Genomic DNA, 22,022 nt, shown 5'->3' with positions numbered 1-22,022 from the left:
ATCACATGGGAAAAAGGGGGAGGTGGGTACCACGGTAATTATAACATGGGAAAAAAGGGGAGGAACGGTAATTATTACATGGAAAAAATGGGGAGGGGGTACCCCGGTAATTATAACATGGGAAAAAGGGGAGGAAGGGCCTTACTGCGGTGGTTCGACTATTGGGAAAAGGCATAAGTTAATGATACCTCTAAGTAGACAAATAAGCCCTTTCAAGGTGGAATCTTTGTCCAGAAAATGTGATGTCAAATATTGTCTCTCCGATTCCCGCGAAAATGAGAGATTTGAAAAATATCTCGGACCCAGCGCCGCTGTGCGGTCGAGAATGAAACTATACACTTTTTTTTGGAATTTCGCTGGGCGCGTTCATGTTGAGTTTACCCCCTTTAACCCCCATTATCCATATCCTGGGACCAAAGACCCGAGCCTAAACCCCCCTGGTGGTTCCTGGTAATCGCCGACTAGCGGGCGGCCAAAAAGAGGGGTCGAAAAGACAGCGAAAAAGAGTGTATATTGGGCTGAGAGAAATAAACCAATAGCAAAAAAAACGTTCTTTGGCCTCCGCGGGGGGAACGAATTTTCTAAGGGAATACCGAAATTTATCTCTTTGGGGAAGTTCAAGCTAGCCTCGCACCAAACGGGATTAAAGAAACGCCAGCTTCGGCAGTTCCAAGTGCATGTTAAGGCTACTTTGACACGCAGTACGGAGAGACATAGGCAGCATAGCCATTTGTCTACTTAGAGGTATCCTTAACTTATGGTAAAGGGTGTCACGGAAATTATCGCATGGGTAAAAGGGGGAGGGTGCCTTACTGCAGTGGATCGACTATGGGGAAAAGGGTGCCAAGGAAATTATCCCATGGTAAAAAGGGGTTGGGGGGGGGGGGGGGTACTGGAGTGGAGCGCCTCGAAACGCACAACTAGCTGAGGGCCCGCCTGTAAGGGCTTCTCGGCTAGTTTTTATAATAAGAAAAGTAATTATTAAAAATTCAGAATTATAAACTTAAAAGACAATTTTCAAGATTTGGCATCTGGGATACCACTCGTTTAAAATTTTAGGTGCTTTGGGAGTCATCTTTTCCATATTCTGGTTTTTAATCATTAAAGAGCGCCCTGCAGACGACCAAAATATTACCATGGAAGAACTCTTATTAATTACCAAAAGTCAAGGTGATGGCAAAATAGTAAAGGTACGGTAGAACTTTTATTTCATAACAAAATTCAGGTGTTTAAAGCATAAATTCATATATTTATGGAACCGGTCTTTGCACCTTAAACGAAACCTTGGGCGAAAACTTTAGGCTGCACGCAAGGTGCTGACCTAGTGCTGTAGTCAATGTACACTCTGAGTGAAATGACTCCAGCAATAATTATCTAATCAATCCGCTGTAATAGCATTGTTATCTCTGTACTCTATCACTGATCGGTGCACAGAAATATGTTAGCCCCTCGCTTTCACATCAAGCACACATTTATTAAAAAAAACACACACATTTCATTTTTATTTAAAACCCTTAATTGTACAGTCCCGGACAAAAGTTTCTGGGCACTTTGTTTTTAAAATGTTTCAAAAACCGTTCACATAGTAGATAGTCGAATAATACAATTTTGAGAATTTTAAAAAACGGAGAAACTTTCTGCTATTTTAAATTTTTAAATATTGAATAAGTATTCGACTGAGGCCCAATAAACCGAAACATCGCCTTTTCAACCAATAGAAATTCGTGACACTCTTGCACGGAATTGTTTCCTTTCCAGAACCGGATGCGGTTTCAAAATCAGACAAGTGGTTCCGATAATATTGAGGAAAAACCAAAACCAAAAATCGAGCTTATTAAGCCTAATCGAAATTCATTTCAAATTTAAGTCAGTTTTAGTTGGCAGCGAGGAATTGGCCGACGCCCCGTTATCGACTATTTTGACTTGTTGACGGTGTTTTATGATATTTCTTCGTAGATTTTTCAGTAATTTAGGATCTTAAAACCCTGAAAAAGCTTTAAGATATGATATTAAGAAACTTTTGTCCGGTACTGTACCTCGGAACATGTAAACCTTATTATATTTTAAAGAAATGGGAATTGTTACGAAGAATAGCGCTTAGGTTTAGGATTTGACGGGTAATAAGATATAGATTAATCACTATATTAATAAATTATAAATTAAAACTATATTAATATGGGTCACATTTCAGTGAAATACACAAAGTTCAACATTGCTTAAAAATGAAAGCAGGTAGAAATCAATGAAATATTGGTAGTAGCATCTATATTTTTAACGATTAAATATATTTTAAAGTTCAGTTTTTAAGAAATTACGTTTTTTGAGTTATAGTTTGTTACAAGTTAGGAAAGGTTATTTATATCCGTTTTATTGTTCCATACGGAACAAAATATGTAGCTCTTTTCCATGGTAAAACCATTATAAAACATTTAAGCATATTAGTAAACCAAAATGTTATCTGTATTGATATAATCTCTACCGTATATAGCGTTCTGTTCCATGGAAGAAAATGTCTGTGTCTTTTCCCGCGTGGGCTACTGTTATCAGCTGCTTTTCTCTGTCTTGGGCGTACACTCTTTTTCTAACGGAATCGCCAACGTATCTCAACACCATACTGCATTTTAAACTGACTTCGGTAATATTTCATTGGATAAAACTAAGTAACTAAGGAACTCCCGTTTGTAGTTTGTTTCTAATGAACAACATATTTTTCTTGATAGAATGGACTTCTCAACTCCCTTCCCTACCTGCTGACAATGGCGGTTACTGTGTTGGCGGGATACACGTCCAAATTGATCATTCGTAGCACGACTATGTCAATTACTAACACCAGGAAACTCATGTGTGTAATTGGTTTGTATCAAATACCGCTTTTATTATAATAGCTAGTGGAAATTTTACTCTGATATTTGTTGATATATTATTTTCTCGAACTTACCCGTGCGCACTCCTATAAAAATTAAGCATTATAAGTCGCTAGCTGACTTAAGCCTAAGGTGGTACCTTGGGTATTAGCCTAGCTGATGATTTTAGATACGCGACTAAGAATCTTGTTAATAAATTTAAAAACCATTGCAAAGTTTTCTTTTTTATTGATTCGATTTATTGATTGGTCCAAGACGACCGATGAAGAAGCTTTAAATTAATTTTCCAAACCACAGTTTTATTAGTAGTTAATTATTTCGTACAAAACAAAATATTTTCTAAGTGCCTATCAACGGATAAGTGTTTAATTCATGTTCATCAGAATTTCACCGAAAAACAATACAGAAATTTATATTTTGCTTTAATTTTAGACTTTTGGGGGAATCTGGTATCAGTTTTCACGTCGGGACCGAACTTATAAAAATGAATATCAAGTCTTTTAGCAGTGCACTTTGGGTTCACCCACTCGGCCACTTATTTCCTTTTCCGAACCCCTTTAAGTATTTATATTTCTTTTCCAGGTAGCGTAGCACCTTCTTTAGCCCTTCTGGGAGTAATTTTATCAGGCTGTGATAGAGTGCTGGTCCTAACTTTTCTGTTCATGGGTGAAGTGTTGGCGTCTTTCGCAATTCTAGGCGGGAAAGTTGCCATGCTGGATATGGCTCCTAGTTTTGCGGGTAAATATTCCTTTTCTATAACAATATCTTAAAATTATATCGCGGAATTATAAACGCTAACTATTCAGTCTTAACTAAAAAAGAATTCGAAGCGTTCGAATAACCCGATAATTCGAATGCTTTCCCCTTAAAGGGAATATAACCACAACGTATTTTTTTACGGAGGACCCCTAACAATTTGTGCAAAAGAATTCACTAACTAGCGCCAGAAATATCTAAAGCCTGGATATAATGGAGCTGCCAATATTGGAAGTGTTAGTGTTCCAAATACTCGAGTTTCTATTCCCTTTAAGGATTAGATTAAATAATGGCGCATTGATAATATTCATCCTGCATTTCAGGTACTTTACTAAGTTTGGGTAACGGTCTGGCAAACATAAGTGGCATAGTGGCACCTATCATGATTGGTTATTTCACCCATAATAACGTATGTATGCAACTTGAGAAATTGCTTTTTCCATAAGAACTTTTGTTTATATCTGTCAAATAATTGTAATACCGCCAGGCAAACATAAGTGGCATAGTGGCACCTATCATGATTGGTTATTTCACCCATAATAACGTATGTATGCAACTTGAGAAATTGCTTTTTCCATAAGAACTTTTGTTTATATCTGTCAAATAATTGTAATACCGCCAAAAAGAGTCGTGGTTAACGTAACTAGTGCCACTAATCCCAATGCTCTCTTAAACCAGGAATCACGCTATTCTTTAAGACAATGTACCATTATAGGGCACTTAAAATGTGAAATGATGTGATGCGCCATAAATATACCACTGATTTTCAAAAACGGCCTTCATAAATTACGTAATCTACTGAAATACCGATGAATAAGTTCTATTAATCACTGTTATAATAGACATTAATTCTCCTATGCTTAATGAAAAGTAGAATTACTTTAAAAACTTTACACGCTATTTTATTCGCTAAATAAGGTTAATGATACTGCTATTGTTATTGAAGGGTCAGTTTTTTTAACTAATAAACGTGTAAGGAGTATTTCGGGATTTCTCGACCGACTTCGCAATTTCTCGATTTCGGGTTTTCTTGAAGGATTTAGAAATTTCGCTTTGGATTTCTGGATATCTGGCCGGATTTCAAGATTTCTCATCGGATTTAGAGATTTCTTGTCGGATTTCAAAATTTTGAAACCTTATTCGGATTTTGAAGAAATACAGGCTGGATTTCGGATTTCTTTGAATGTCCGACCCCTCAGATGCCACTATGAATTTCACCCATTGAAACACTTTTCTAATAAAATCTAAAATAGAAAAATCTATGGAATTGAGTTCATACCTTCCAAAAAGCGTTATCATTATTTAAAATAGAAAAATAACAGGATGCCACAGATAAAGTAAACTAACAAATGTGTTTTATTTCAATATTTCGCGAATATTTCCATTTAAATTATTGAGAATTATATATATATATATTGAATTGAATTGAATTGAATTTTTATTTGAGTGTATTAAAACAGTACAAGGCACCAGCGGGCTAATACACTGAGAATAAACAATCGTCAAAATACGGAAAAGAATTTAGGAAAATTAAAAATTAAAAATTAAATTAAAATGAAAATTAAAATTACGTCTTATATTAACAAGTAAAACATAAACATAGCAGAAATTAAGTGATACATTATTGCAAAGAAGTTAATAGTCAAACATACAAACTGTATTTTGTCATAAGACCGTAAACAGACCCGTTTTTAGTACAAAAATTAGAAAGGTATTTTTTTTATGTACATCAAAGAAATATATATATATATATTAATTTAAAATAAAAAAGTTAAAATTAGGATTTTACAGTTAAACGTATTTGGCGTGTTGGAAGCGGAGTACTGAAAATATCGTTCACATTTCCATATTGATTTGTATTACACATGATTCTATTTAACAGGTTACTTTTTAGTGGAGGTCCATAAAAAGGTTTCCTCTCCCTGTTTGACCGTGAGCTACAGTTCAGTAATAGATTTTGGAGAAGTTCAGAGCAATTATACCGTGCAACCAAGAGGTTGTTTGCAAATTTGATGTCGCGTTTAATTAGGGTATGCAAGGTTGAATCAATTTTAAATTTAGTTAGGAATTGAGAGTAAGTTATCGTGGCCGTGTTTTTGTTGTAGTTTGAAAAAATAATATTGGATAGATGGTAAATTTTTCTTTGTATATTTTCAAGTTTGGCTTGGTTAGTTCCGCAAGTACTACTAAAAATTACAGAACAATAAAATATTGAAGACATGATTAACGATTTATATAGTGTTATTAGGCACGGGATGGAATTTAATTGTTTGGAAATTTTAAAAGCGGCTCCTATAAGTTTATTGGCTTTTATGGTGGTTTGATTGATATGATTAGTAAATAACAGTTTCGAATCAAAGTAAACACCTAAATCTTTTACATTATCTTGTCGGTTTATAGAATTACCGTCGATTTTATAATTGAAGGTTATTTTATTAGTTTTCCTGGTATATGAAATCACTATTGATTTACCAGGGTTGATTGGAATGTTATTGCTCCCACACCACGAATTTAAATTGTTCAGTTCAAGTTGAAGAGAATGACAGTCAGAATAAGAATTTATAATTTTGCACACTTTGTGATCATCGGCCAGTTGAAAAAGCTTAGAATGTTTAAATAAGGTAGGAATGTCCGAGATATACACATTGAATAGGAGTGGGCCTAACGAAGACCCTTGAGGGACCCCGCAGATGACGTCATAGGATACATTTGTGATTTCACCGTTTATCTTTAGCACGTTTCTACGTTTCGCCAAATAGTCCTGGACCCACAGCAGTGGACTACCAGCAAGGCCATGGTGCGATAATTTTGCCAGAAGCTTCGGGTGGGACACACGATCGAACGCCTTTGATAAGTCGATATAAACGGTGTCGACCTGTCCGCGGCTTGTTACCTGGGGTTCCACGAAGCTGGAAAAACAAGCTAGGTTTGTTTCGACAGATCGTCCACTGATGAAACCGTGTTGTGTGTCCGGAAGGAAAGATTTGAACCATTCGTATAGGTGTTTGTTCATGATATAGTCGAATACCATTGCCAAAGAGTTCAAGACCGTAATAGGTCTATAGTTCGAAGGATCGCCCGCAAATCCCTTTTTAAATATGGGGGATATAACGCCGGTTTTCCAATCGGCCGGAAATACTCCATTTTTAATTGACAGATTAAAAATATGAACCAACGGATTTATAAGTATTAATGAACAGCACTTATTGATGAAGTTCGGAATGTCGTCTTCGCCCGAAGTGGTAGTTGGTTTTAGCTTTTTAATAGCGTCATGAACGTCATTTTCCGTAATCCTTAAGTTGAAAAAATTGTTGGGTAGAACATCAGGCAAGGTGTTGGTGTCGACAAGCGGGTCAGAAGTGTCGTGCGCTATGTTGGAGAAACAGTCCGCAAATTCGAAGGCGATATCGTTGTTATTGTTTAGTAGTTTAATTATTGTTTAGTTTAATTATCAATAATTTAATTGGAAATATTCGCGAAATAATGAAATAAAACAAATTATGAAATAATAGTAAAGATGGTGAGCGAATGACTGCCGGGTTTATCCCATACACAATAGAACACTCACTTTCATGGACGCAGTGGTCCTGTATTTGGTAATAGTTGTGGTTGTAGGCTCAAATCCTGCGTGTTGGGGTCTCGGAGTATACTGTACATCGAGGTGGTGGAAGGATGATCCTTCCCAAACAACTTTTTTCGATGGAGATGTTGCACACATGGCAACCGTCGAGTTGTAAAACAGGAGAAGAACTGCTAGGCTTCGAAAAGTCATTTTGGTCGCGGAGTCCGTTTTAACTATTGGGACTTCTAATAAATTAAGGGAACACGGTGTGACCTTTATTAATATTGGTCACGCCACGTTATTTTTATAGATGCGACCCCGATTTCGGATGCACACGCACACTTTACCAAGGGTCATAAACCAGCCAGGGTCCTAGCCAAGTCATATAGAAGGACACCCATGTGACTTCAACCGTACATAACTAAGCTTAAGTAAAACTGTTACACCATGTTGGAAAGAAAATGCTTAGGTTATTTACATTTTAAATTCAAAATCAGTTTATTAATAGTTATATTCGGCAACGAACAGAACACTTTTGTAGAAGCCTAGCCCGATTTATGTCCATGAATTTTGTTTAAAGAAATATATACAATATTCGAGTGTTCTAATACTTTTACTTTTCTCTGTCAAACAGCACACATTAGAGCAGTGGAACAAAGCTTTCTACATAACAATCGGGATTAACTTGTTTTGCGCCTTATTTTTTGTCGTCGGTGGATCGTCGGAGCTTCAGCCGTGGGGGAAAGTAGAAGACGATCCCCATAATACTGAATTAGAGAGAATGAAAGACAGTAACGCTGAGATGTGAAAGTAACTACGTAATAACGCGAACCCTTCGTAATAATAACCTAATAATTCCTAAATTCCCGATCATTATCATGTTCGGTTTATCTTGAATAAAATCAGCTTTCGATTCCAAAAGTCAGGGGTGAAAAAGGACAGCAAAGGAATTTTCACGAACTTATTTTTCTGCTTCCAAAATGAATTGTAAGATCATTCTTTGAAATTATGTCAAAACCTGGTGTTATTAAAGCATCGTTTATTTTATTCACGTAACCGTTATCTACATATTCACCTTCTGGTGACTTAGGAAATGATCGAATTGCGAAAAGTCAATAATATTGATCGTGTAAATAAATTGGTCATGTTCATGAAGATCTATTTACGTAATGTGCAATAGAGAAATATGTTGCGTTACCAACTAAGAAGTTAATAGATAAATGTCATGTTAATAGAGAAAAACATCATATTAATAGATAAATTCATCATATTAATAGATAAATACATCATATTAATAGAGAAATACTTCATGTTAATAGAGAAAAACGTTATGTTTACAGTTATATTACTGGTCATTCCATGACAAATCAATCTTTTTTTTTTTAATTTGTCCACCCTATTCTCTTAGATTTCGCTAAAATTTGGTTTATAGGGTAATTTTGGGCCGAAAAGCCGATTTACAAGTTATTTATTAATGAACTATAAACGGTTTTGGAAATATTTGATACCAAATTCGTCCAAAAATGGAAAAAAGTGCCCATGCCCTCTAAAGCCAAAAATTCATATCTTTTGATATAATAGTCCGATTTTAACCGAAACAAAGTTATTATAAAGACTTTTTGCGTTATTTCAAATAAAAATCTAGAACATTCTACATTGAACCATTAGTTATAAAAATTCACATTGAATCATTTGACCTTTACTTGTTACTCAATTTTTAAAACTATTTTAATAAATTTCCCATCTGTGATTTACTAGATAATGTCGAGATATTATTTTCAGTTTTCGAGATAGACGTTCTTTTCTACAGCACCAATTGACCAAGTAAATATAACAGAATTTTTCAAACACAAGAGCCTTTATTTTAAAAGTTTACAACAGTGTTTAATTATTATTTGCAATCATTTAAAAAGATTTCACAATTTATGTTTTTGACTTCTTTGCTAGTAGTATGCTTAGAACTTAGCGTAGTTATATTATCTAAAATTGGACTTTAAATTTTGCACAGAATATTGTCAGATGGAACCCAGAATTGATCCTTAATTACAGGTCAGGAATAATAATACGAATGAACATTGCGACATATGCAGGATACCTTTAAATCGCCGAATTCATGCGAAAGTTTCTCAACTACTGCTATATAGTTATTGTTTTCATAAACACGATACAAAATACCCAGTAGATATTTCACCAAAGACTATTGGTAATTCGAGACTCTCATAGCCCCGACGGTTTTCATGTCTTTCATTGACGAAAGAGCTGCGGCATTTACTTGGTCAATTGGTGCTGTAGAAAATAATTGTTTCTCAAAAACTAAAAATAATATATTGGGGTTTCAGCATTACCTAGTAAATCACGGATGGGTAATTCGAAAAAATGTATTAAAATATTTTTTTTAAACTTGAGTAACAAGTAAAGGTCAAAGGTCAAATGATTCAATGTGAATTTTCATAAATAACGGTTCAATGTAGAATTTTCTAAAAATGTCTTTTTAATAACTTTGTTCCGGTTAAAATAGGACTATTATATCAAAAGATATGAATTTTTGACTTTAGAGGCCATGGACACTTTTTTCCATTTTGGCCAAATTTTGTATCAAATATCTCCAAAGCCGATTAAAGTACATTAAAAGTAAATTGTAAATCGGCATTTTGGCCCAAAATTACCCTATAAACCAAATTTTAGCGAAATCTAAGACGGTAGGGTGGACACCTCTGGTTGATTTGTCATGGAATGACTCTTATGAAGGTGGGCATTTTACGAATATTTTGCTATCTGAATATTTCCTTCACAATGTCAAGTTTGAAATTCTGCCATTCGAATCTTCCTACTGGGAAATAAAAAAAAAACCCTACCTGAAAAAAACTTGCGAAGGAAAACTATAACTCAGAGAAGGAAATTCGTCCTCATTGTGCGTAAATCTTTCTTTTTCTTCCGATTAAAAATGTCTTCGTTTGAATCTACTCAACAAGAGATATTTCGATTGAAAGACTTAAAAAAATTATATCATGACATTTACAAATTCCCATTCAAAAGATTATTGACAAGATTAAAGGTTGCTCGGGTGATTAATGGGTAAAGTTTGATTTTGCTAAGAAAAGCGGCCGCATATTGCATGAGCCCCCAATAAGAAAGGAACCGCCTTCTTGCTTTGGCGCTAACACACGACGAGAGCTCACTGATTTCCCTCTTCTTTCCCCTCTTGCTTGGTCAATTGAAGGGCTGCCGCGAGGTCACTAGTGTGAGGTGACTCGTGATGACGCAGTTCACGGAAATACAGTGTTGCCGCTAGGTATTTTCGGAATGTACCTTTATAGAATACGGAAACGTACTTTTCGTACTTTTGCTATAAAAAAACAGGACGCCACCTATTTCTGTATATTTTTAATGCCAACAAGTTTTAATGGATGGCGCTTAACTTTATTTTTTCCCAGAAATGTTTCAATTTTAAATTGAAATGTGCTACAATCAAATTTTGGTAACTTTGAATACGTGAGTCTCAAAAGCCTAATTTTGTATTTCATGTAAATCTAACCTAGTCAGGAGCTTTATTAAAGTTCGTTTTTTCTCATAATTTTACGGTTTTGAAAGACCTTGAAGGAAAATTTCCCAAAATTCTGAAACGTACTAAAATTCTCCTTAAAATTTTAAAAATGTACTTATGTACTTGGTTATTTCAAATCGTACTGAAAAAGTACAAATGTACCAGTTTCGGCAACACTGCGGAAATAACGTTTAACCGCCCGCTACTCATAAAGCGATGTTTTAGGTAAGAAAGTTTGCAATGCCATCAATTTTGCCTATTTAGTCAATACTTTTCTAACACCATCTATTTACAAACCAAAGAGGAAAAGCCACGTAAGAATTCCATCTTTTTTAAATATCCTTAACTTTAGAACGACATATTTTATAATAATAACATAAAATAAAAATGACCATTTTAATTAATCTGAATCTGGTTGGAATTTAAAACAACATAAAAATAGAAGTATTTTTTACAATATCTTTATTACATATTCAGCTTTAGTGTACAAATTATGGAAATAAATTTACATAAGAGTACAGCCAATTTTGACCACTCAGTTACCCGGGTAAAACGGAAGAAGAGCTTCCTGAAGTTACCGTTAAGTGACGAATATTCTTTAGTTCATTTATAGTCCGTCGGCCAAACAAAATTTTGGTACCACCTGGGCGACCAAATTTCTACCTATACCACGTTGTACCTTATGACCCCCTTATAAGATTTTGATGTGATAGCAATCTCGTGGGGGTAGCTTAAGGGGGGTAAAAGGGGGCCAAAGGTCATTTTGGTGAATCTTTCGAAGCGTATATCTCGTCACCCTCTGAACCGATTAAAACGGGGATTACATCATTCCTTGATAAAATGCCGTCGATTGAGTATTAGTACGATGTTGTCACGTGCAGGGGTCACGTGTAAAAAAGGTGTTTTGACGGTCAAATCGCCCTAAATACTTGATGCATATACTCAAATTAAAGGTCTTGACGAGGGGAATACGATTATGTATGTATAAGTGCAATTCATAATTAAATATATCACTTAATTACTAATATTAACATTGTTTTAACCAGTTCTACAATTAGTTTTTCAGTTAAATTCTAGGTCTAGCTTCTTGCGCGATTTTGTCTTGCTATCTTGTATCTAAAACGCCTCACTTGGTGGCTCTGAAGTGGTGGAAATTTCAAATTTCAATAACGTATTTTTAACCTCCTCTCCTACTCCATCTTTCACTTCTCGACTAGGCATAAGTGAAAACTATACCGTTATGACACATTTGAAATCGTACGTCACTTTTGTTTGTTTTCTAATGCAAATAAGTAAAATTAATCTCTAAATTCTTGACACATAAGAAAATTGAGAAGTCTGAAGGGCTTCCACAAAAGTGTATAATCCATTGCTGTGACGATGAATCTAATTTGATATCGCCTTAAGACATTCAATCTTGGAACTCATTGAAAAGAGCGGCCGAAATAAGGCGTCATGAGCCAATTTTAAAAATCGCAGAAAGTGTATCAGGTACTGTAATACCCGGTGTACAATACCATAGAAAATGCCGTAGCTTATTCACGATGAAAAGAGACCTAGAGAAAATTACTTTACAAAATAACGAGCGAGAAAATCACCCTGATCAAGCTTCAAGTTCTGACACGCGTTTGGTAAGATCAAAGCCAACACTCGAGCCAACATTATGACATTAAGTGCATACAAGTTTTTACGGGAAAAAAAACAACTAGAGAATCACTTATTAAATGCTGTGACTTGCGATCTGATGAAAAAATTAGGGAGGTAGCAACTAAGAAAATGGATGCCCGAATAATTAGTGTGGTATGTAGAGATATAATTGCTGCCGAAGGGCACTATCACCGTACCTGTTACCGCACATATAAGAGGGGAATAAAAGATCTGAAGGGGATAGACCGACAACAATCTGTGGCTGGCGAAAATGACTTGCATTCTGGAGACAATTCATATGATATAACCGTGTTAAACGCGTATAATCTTCTATTCGAGTTTGTCCGGAACGATGTCATATTAAAATCGCAAGTTGTGTCGATGGTATATCTGACTGAAAAGCTTGTTTTCTTTATGAGTTACTTGGGAGTAACCCAGGTAAAAGACTCAACGAAAAAACATATTCGTCGGAAGTTGGAGAACGAATTTCAAAGTAGCATTTGTTTACTCTCAGACGACAATGGTCGCCTTCTTTTATACCCTACAAATATATCACTTCACGAGTTGATCAAAAAAAATTACTCTTTAAAAGCCCAATTAAATTCGCTATAATCCGAACTAAATTTTGATGACAACATCGCCACAAAATTCGCCCTAAAAGTAAGAGATGAAATTAAAAGCATTCCTACCCCTCAGCATTGGACACCTAAACTGGATCTATTAGAGGACCAATTTGTCATTCCAAAGACATTATCCAAGTTTCTGTACACTTTACTGTGCAAAAACGAAATCAAAGACAATCCATCTCCAGGAACTATGCGCTACGTTTCCTCTTTTGCCCAAGATTTAATATATTCCGTCACCAGAGGCCAAACCCATCTTCCAAAGCACATACTTCTAGCTTTTGGAGTGAAGTTTCAAACTGGCAATGCCGAGTTAATACAAGTTTTAAATCGGTTTGGACATTGTATATCTTATACTAAGTTGGAAGAGATTCATACAGCGCTCTGTATTCAAAAGCTTACCGTGCAAGAATACGGATGTTCTGTTATACCATCAAATATCTACCCTGGAATACACGAAAGAAACGCTAGACGGAAAGGGAACTTCACACCGCGTTAACGGAATTGCAGTTCAACCGAAAATGTTTGGTCCTCACCCTTTAAGTACATCGCCATCTATAGAGAAAACCAAACAAAGAAGCGTAGCAGTTCAACCTCCTATTTTAGAAACGTATAACGTCGGTCAGAGAGTTGGTCCAAGAAACATATTGACTGCTGAACACCAGGACGCAAGCCACCAACTTAAACAATCCCAGTATAAAAATATCGTTTGGCTTATTTCTCGCCTGTTACAACAAGACTATCAATCTATTGCAAGTTGGACAGGATTTAATATTCTTACGCATGACCGTGAAGGCATAACTCAAGACTCAGCGCGGGTATTTGCCAACTATTAATTATCGGTCTTGGAAGTTTTGAATCAGTCACTGGCTATAATGAAATTTGAACCTTACTGAGATTGTTTGCGTTTTTGATCAAGCCCTTTACGCGAAAGCAATGGAAATACGTTTCAAACACCCCGAAACATTTCAAAGTATATTTCTAAGAATGGGTTCCTTTCATACAATTTGTACCTACCTTGCAGTTATCGGAAAACGCTATCAAGACGCTGGATTGAAAGATCTGTGCATCGAAGCTGGTGTTTTAAGTGAAGGTTCTATTTCTGGAGTCTTGGAAGGTCGTCATTATAACAAAGCTGTTAGAGTACCTAAACTTTTATACGAAGCGTTGCTGAGATTGGCGTGGAGGTTTCCTTGAATGGTTTCAAGAAACAAGGAATGACGACGACCAAGAGTGCTTGAAAATAGTCGTTGAAATGATATCTAGTTTCAGCGAGTCAATTGGTTACGATTCCTTGAACAAGGTTATACAAAGTTCTTCATTCTCAAGAATTATAGTAAAGTTTGAAGAATACATGGAAATTTTGAGAACCAATAATGGAACTTTATCTCAATTCTGGGTATCTTATATCGATATGGTGGATATTATTCTAAATTTGATCAGATCGACAAGAGAAGGAGACTGGTTACTTCATCTATCGTCCATTCGAAAAATTATACTATGGTGCTTTGCTTACGACAGAATAAATTACGCACGGTATCTTCCCCGTCTACTTTGCTGAGATGTCACAACTTCCCAACACTCATCCAGAGACGGAGGAATTCCTGAGAGAAGGGGGGTTTTCCGTTCAGATTGGACAACTGAATCCCTGTGGATCAAACCATTGAAGAGACTATAAACAAAGATACGCAAACGGCGGGAGGAACCAAGGGTTTCAGCTTGAACCCGGGAGCAATAACTACGCATTACATCACCTCAGATTCCAGGAGTAAATGTCTATGACAGTTAAGGAACATAACTGATCAGAAAAAGAGCAACCCTAACCATCCTGACCTTCAAACGTCGAGAGTAAAAAGAAATGAAGTTGATATCCAATCTCTTCTACAACTAATGGAAAGTAGTTGGTTGAACCCAATGCAACGAGGAGAGACTGACTTGCTCAGTCTGTCTACTGTTGTAATACCTCCTGCCGATGTCGAGAATGATCTTTTAAGAGCTGAAAGGGTCGGAGAACAAGCTTATCAAACTTTTAAAGAGGAAAGACTCGAAAATCTTCCAACGAGAGTAAAATTTTTTGACAAGATGAAAAAGTGAAACTTGAAAACTTTCAGTAGCATTAATAGGCAAAAGAAAATTGAAAACTTTCAGTAGCATTAATAGGAAAAATAAAATTGAAAACTTTCAGTAGCATTAGTAGGCAAAAGAAAATTTGTAGCGAGTCGGATCGCAATATCTTTAGCCATATGGTTCTTGTTGCTCAAAGCCGCCAGCTCAACATGAGAAGTTCTTGCTCATCCGCTTGGTCCTTTGCCTTGGGCTCTTGCAAATGCAGATGGTTCTCTGCGCAAGACAAACAAAGCCGCACTTGCCAAAGAACTGGAAAAACTGAACACTCCTTCAGAGTCCCAGCTAAACCAGCTGCATGCATTATAGACGGAATGAATATAGTTCAGAAAATTGGAATACCCAAATCGTTTGGAGATGTCGCACACATGGTAATGTCTATGGTTTTACGAGAAGGCTTTGAATATCAGCAAATAGATGTAGTTTTCGATGTATACAGAGATTTTTCTATTAAAAATGCCGAGAGATGCAGACGGGGTACAAACACAAGTATAACTTTCAAAAACATCACACCAGCGCACCCTATATCGCAGTGGAGAAAATTTATATGCTCCTCGGTAAATAAAACTAATCTCATTAGGTTCTTAATAGAACAATGGAAATTAGATAAGTACAACAAAAAATTAGGAAATAAAACACTGTATGTAACTTGTGATGAGAAATGCTACTCAATCGTGAGTGGCGTTGTACGGAGGTTTCGGAACTATTTCCCTCCCAAGAAGAAGCTGACACCCGCATGCTACTTCACGCTTATCACGCTACTAATAAGGGTTTAAAATCTATAACGTTTTGGGTCGAAGACACTGACGTTTTAATCTTATGTGTAGCATTTTCCAATCAGATTGCAAGCCCAATGTATATTAAATGCGGAACCCAAAATAGGACAAGATCTATCAGAATCCCTTGGAAAATCAGTCTGCGACGCCCTAATTGGTTTTCACTCCTTCACAGGTTGTGACACCGTTAGCTCTTATTCTGGGCGTGGTAAAGTTAAAGCGCTGAGAACAATGAGAAATAATTCCAAATTTCAAAACGCCTTTGCTAAGCTTGGAGAATCGTGGGAAATTGAACCTTGCGTTTCTGAAGACATCGAAGCCTTTACTTGCCAAATATATTTATCGCGCAACAAAAATTCGTCCGTCATTGACCTTAGATACAGTCTATTTTGTTCCAAAAAATGAAAAATAGACTCTAGTCAACTACCACCCTGTAAAGATTGTTTATACATGCACATCTTCATCTTACGCTCCAACTATCAAGCGCGCATCTGGAAGAAATCTCTACACGTAAATCCTGAAATTCCATCATCAATAAGCTTTGGATGGAAAATTGAAGGTGATAGCTTAGTGATCGATTGGATGCGGACTAGTCCAGCACCGCAAGCGGTTTTAGATCTTTAATCGTGTAATTGCTCGCGTTCTTGCAAACTTCCAACCTTTTCGTGTATGGTAAATGGATTATCCTGTACCGATATGTGTAAATTACAGACTTGCAAAAATAAAAACTCGGAAGAAGAGGTTGCCACACCAATATTCGAACTAGATGACTCCGACAGTGACTCCATTACTAATAGTAATGACGACTTGTAACTTTTTGAATATTATTTTAAAGATTTCCAGCCATTATAAAATTGAGGTTTGAAAGCGATTTTATATAAAAAATTTTACCCTTACGTTTGTGACATTAAAAAAATGTGTTTATAAATTTGGATTGCACCATATTTATATTAACAGAAAAGGGTTAATAATAATAATAATAATAATAATAATAATAATAATAATAAAGCTTTAATTGGATATTCCCATTCAAAAATTCGGTTTTACAAGGGAGTCCACAACGCATCCACAATTAAATTAAAAACAAATAAAAAAGAAAATTTACATTAAAATCCTACAACTATAGTAATTAAGTGATATGTGTCACTACGAATTGCACTAATACATACATAATCGTATTCCCCTCGTCAAGACCTTTAATTTGAGTATATGCATCAAGTATTTAGGGCGATTTGACCACGAAAACACATTTTATGGGGCGTGGCCTTTACACGTGACCCCTGCATGTGATAATTTCGTGCTCAAACTCAATCGATGGCATTTTTTTCAAGGAATTTTTTGATGTAATCTCCGTTTTAATCGGTTCAGAGGGTGACGAGATATACGCTTCGACTATTACTTTGTGGAATAAAATTCTAGCAATAAATATGCACCTATAGGAGTAGCGAACGGGTGATTGTTAAGTTCTATGAGTAGCTACTAGGCAGCTAGAGCCCTTTTCCAACTGCCACATCTAGGCGGTGGGTAGAATTACACCTTTTATGTCACCATAAATGGCTTTATTTGCAAAGGGATGGCGTCAAGGGCTGTTGAATCCGCTTTTGAAAATGAAATTTCCTCACTCATTTGCCATTCCTACAGGCCTTTCTCCAAATCACACAAATTAATTTTAATAAAATAATTGTGTAGAAATTTTAAAAGTAAATATTTGACTCAAATTGGTTTTATGAAATAGCACCTAACATTTTTTTTAGTTAGTCTTTGTTATTATAAAGCGAAAAATTAAAAATTGGTGATGAAGACCCTTCATATTCTGCGGAGAAAGTGCAATCCTCTATTTCCTACCTAAAACAAACCAAATGCGAAGCGCTTCAGCTACTTAAAAGCAGTGCTCACAAACATGAGCAGCAAATGTACTCGTGGTTATTCTGCTTCGGTAGCCTCAAAAATTCCTCATCTTATTAACTAAAAATGAAGCAACCCAAAACCTATTACAAGATATAACAATTCTGGTGGCGGATAACATCCAGACATTCTCAAAAAGGAACCATTTAAGAGAAAACAGTACAGATTATTACATAGTTCTCGTGCGCAGGATTACCTGAAAGTATTTCCATCGGAATAGGGGCTTTCTGTAAAAATAGTAGTAATATTACGAGTAGGTTATTATTATTTGTTAGTAAATCATACATTCACCATTTGAAATCTGACTGCGTCCAGAGAGGGAGACGTTCGGAAGATTAGTGCAGTTTCTGGGGTAGGAAACAAATATTAAGTAAAAGCATTTGCTATAAAAAAAATTACCTTTAAGTATAATCGCAATCAATTAACTGAGTTTAGTGCTCTTGCTTTACAAATATTCAATCACTATTATTTTAATTATTTGCCAATTTAAATTTTTGGGCTGTTTAATGAAATCTACTAAATGATATAATAAATTTTAAAATACAGATGACAAAATCAAGACAATGAAAATAAAAAGTCTTCAAGCGAAGCCCCCACGGGGAACGTGCTTAAAATGGAGGTGGCGTTGCCCCTCTGATCCGCGATGGCGATGCGTTGCGTCAGGTATTCCAGAGATCGGGACTCTCCTGTCACTTCACGAATCTTACGGCCAATAAAGTGTGGCCCTTAATGGGTTAGAGTATGCAATAACTGGTGGCTTTACCGGGGAGTCGGGGTCCGGCTCTTGTAACCCATAAGGGTGGTGGCGCACTGTTAGATGTTAGCTCTGATCAAACGGTCCTATCTCCACCTCCGACTATGGTCAGGTTTGGGCTGGAAACTGAGCTTCGACTCAGGCTAACGGAGAGGGTCCAGGCAAACTGGCCACCTCGGCGGGTTGGGAAGCCTACTGTGGGGCGGCGGGCCTCCGTATGAGGGCACGGTGGTCCTGTTTCCCGGCCTTTTGAAGCCCACCAGGATCTCCGGTGCCAGCTGTGCCGGGTTATGTGGACTGATGTGTGCCCGTCGTTCCCCTTTAGGAGCTCTCTCCAAAGGGTTTGATTATTTTCATACGTTGATAGGCTGGAGTTGGCGAGTTGCTATAGCATACACTCTTAATCCCACTGCTGTGTGCGAAGTGGGAATTGTACACACGTTGCTGCACCTTCTGCTGGGTTGAGTATCTTGCGTCCACGGTGCGACCATCAGTAGTAGGGTACTACCACCCATGCTGGATTTGTCACTATGATGATCGGCCTCCGGTGGTATGGCCCCTGTTGCTAGGTTCACCAGGCTATAAATTCTGACACACTGGCCAATAGTGTATCAGGGCCAGACCCTCGCCGCCGACCGAGCCTATCGTTTCAATGGCAACGACCTTAAACAGGTAACGTGACTCGAGACCTTCGTACTTCTTGTTCTTCTGAACCTCAGCCTTTGTAGCGGCCCAGAGAGGGGCTGAGGAGGTGGAAGCCAAGTAGGAGGGTGCCAGCGGGTCGGTACAAGTGAAATCCCAATTGTAACAGGTCCTTTTTTAGAAGACAAGAGAGGTTTTTGTTGCGAGATTATTATAAAAGCTAGCATCACTTGACTAACCTACTAACGTTGTCTCCAATGTCTTAAATTCATAACATACTTACTTGTACGATTGTTTTTGTTAGAGAAAATATCGCTTTGAGTTTCGGGGAGAAAAGGAAAGTTATGTAAAATACACCAACCGTGTTTGATATTGCCTTTTCTCGAAAATTCTAATCTGAAAAGTATGGTAGAAATTTACAAGATTATATTTAATGTCGCGGGAATCTACCAGATGAAAACCGTTTACTATCTGAAACCGTCGTAGGCAATTTTTTGATTTGCAACTCAATGTTACATGGGGAAAATCCTAACAACTTTGAAAGACATCATAAGATATTCAATTCATTGAATTCCGCAATCGTCGTTTGTTTCTAAACAGAATCCCTATTAGGTATTTGTGGCTCCTATTTCCTTCTACCGCGTAGCCGCCACCGCTGTATTATTAAACTATAGCCAAAATCTTCCGCATTTTTACTTGAATTTTATTTTATTTTCTGTTTATGGCAATAAAAATTCAAACAAAACAATTTCAGCTCCAATGACTTCTGACGTTCTTTTTACGCATTATTACACAAAAAACTTGATTGAAATATTGATTCAAGGTTGCGGTACAGCTTTTAATTTTTCAAGCTAAAAAGTGTCAAGGGTTAATAAGTAAAAAAAATATTTAGGTCACTTTCATCTGGCAGGGAGTCACCGGACAATAAAATCTCGGATGATCTGGAATGTCTTCAAAGTCGCTTAAACATGATCTCGAAACCCACTAGGTTTAGAAATTTCGTTCCAATTAGAAAGATGAACAATAATCGAGTAACAATAAGTAAAACACTACGTAGAAATAATTTACGTTCAGGAGATTATTCTGAAGACTAACAAGATTGAATTTTTTTACATAACGTTGTTGAATTTTTAATAACACATTGGAAATTCGGAAGAACATTGAGCTATGACTTCAAGGACGGTCAAAATTACTTTAGAAACGAGTATGTCCAGAAAAATGGTTCGGTAGCTCCGAAGTAAATAAACCATTAAAAAGCCGAAATTAATTCGGGTCATATCAGACCTTTCATACTATAGTAGACTGTCGTCATGGCCACAATTTTGGAAGAAATTTCAAAAACTAGTAAATTTCTTACTATAATAAAGGGCTTAAAATTTTACGTAGCACACTTTTCTAAGTGCGACCATCTCTTTCTAATCCTAATGGTTCTGTCGAAAGCTTTTGAATGACCTTGAAAACATGGTTCAAGGTCATCCGAGTTTTTAATGGTCCAATGATCCCTGGGCATCGCAAAATAAACATGTAAAAAGTGCCATTTCATGAAATCTTTCTGTTTCTGTGGCGTTTAGTTCCCATTTGGCGCAATTTTTAAAACGATTTTGTTTTTAGTTTTTTCTCACCAAGTACGTGACCGAATTCCGAAAATGAGGTATCATTCGAAATGGTTTTTCAAACGCACTAAACAATATTTTTGATAACAATAATCTTATTATAAACATTTCAAATTTTAAATAATTGTTTTTCTGCAATTTTTATAATAAAATAAAGAATTAAACTTTATTCCTTTTGTAACGCTCTTTTGAAAGAAATACAAAGTTGGGACATGTTAGAATTTCCAGAATAAAATATAAACATAGTAAGAATCGTTTTCATTAAATCCAAACTTTTGGTAAAGAACCGCACATAAAATGGGTTTCGTTAGTCAAATTACAGTTCCTTTTCAATAAATGCCATTAAAAATAGTGAGCAAAAATATTCGGCATCTTTTTGGCTGAACATTAAATATAAATGTCAACGTTTTTTTATTATATCAGTTTAGAGGATCATTACCGCAATAAAAACCTTAAATAACGATAGAACTTCATATTGACTGATAACTTAAAATAAAATACGATGAAAAATTCTCCGATTTAGACTTCTTTATCCATTCTATTTCGTAATTCGATCTGTTTTTTGTGAAAATAATAATAATTTTAGAGTTAATCTAATAACTATAAATCTTAAAGTTTGTCCTGTTATTTATTTATTTATTTGTATGTCATGTTCCTAAAAACTCGAGAAGAGTTAGCTCTAGAGCTTTGAAATTTTAACTCAATGTTCAGGGCTTGACTTCCAACTAATTCAATTTTATTTTCATTTTACTCGACTTTGGACTTACGCCTCTTTGCTTCCCTTATCTATTTTTGGCTGGTCTCGGCTTTCAATTTTTTTCTCGACTTCCAACCCTTTGGGGGCCTTTGCTTCCCTGATCTCCTCTCTTGGGTTCTTGGCACCCGTCCCGACCTTTAAACTTTTTTAACGGGTTAGTGTGAAATTCGTAGAAGGGGAGTTACTGTGAAAGAATGGGACTTCGTAGAAGCGGTGGTTTAGTTATGATTTTTAAGTAGTTCAGGACTTTTTGCTACGTGTGTTACGTGTGTTACGTTTTTGCTACGCGTGCTACGTGTGTTACGTTTTTGCTACGCGTGCTACGTGTGTTACGTTTTTGCTACGCGTGCTACGTTTGTTACGTTTTTGCTACGCGTGCTACGTGTGTTACGTTTTTGCTACGCGTGCTACGTGTGTTAAGTTTTTGCTACGCGTGCTACGTGTGTTAAGTTTTT

Source organism: Leiobunum rupestre, chromosome 7, assembly GCF_980474605.1.
Source record: "Leiobunum rupestre chromosome 7, qqLeiRupe1.1.hap1, whole genome shotgun sequence".
In the NCBI taxonomy this organism is placed as follows: Eukaryota; Metazoa; Arthropoda; class Arachnida; order Opiliones; family Sclerosomatidae; genus Leiobunum; species Leiobunum rupestre.
The sequence above is the reverse complement of the archived record's forward strand: the minus strand, read 5'-3'. Positions refer to the sequence as shown.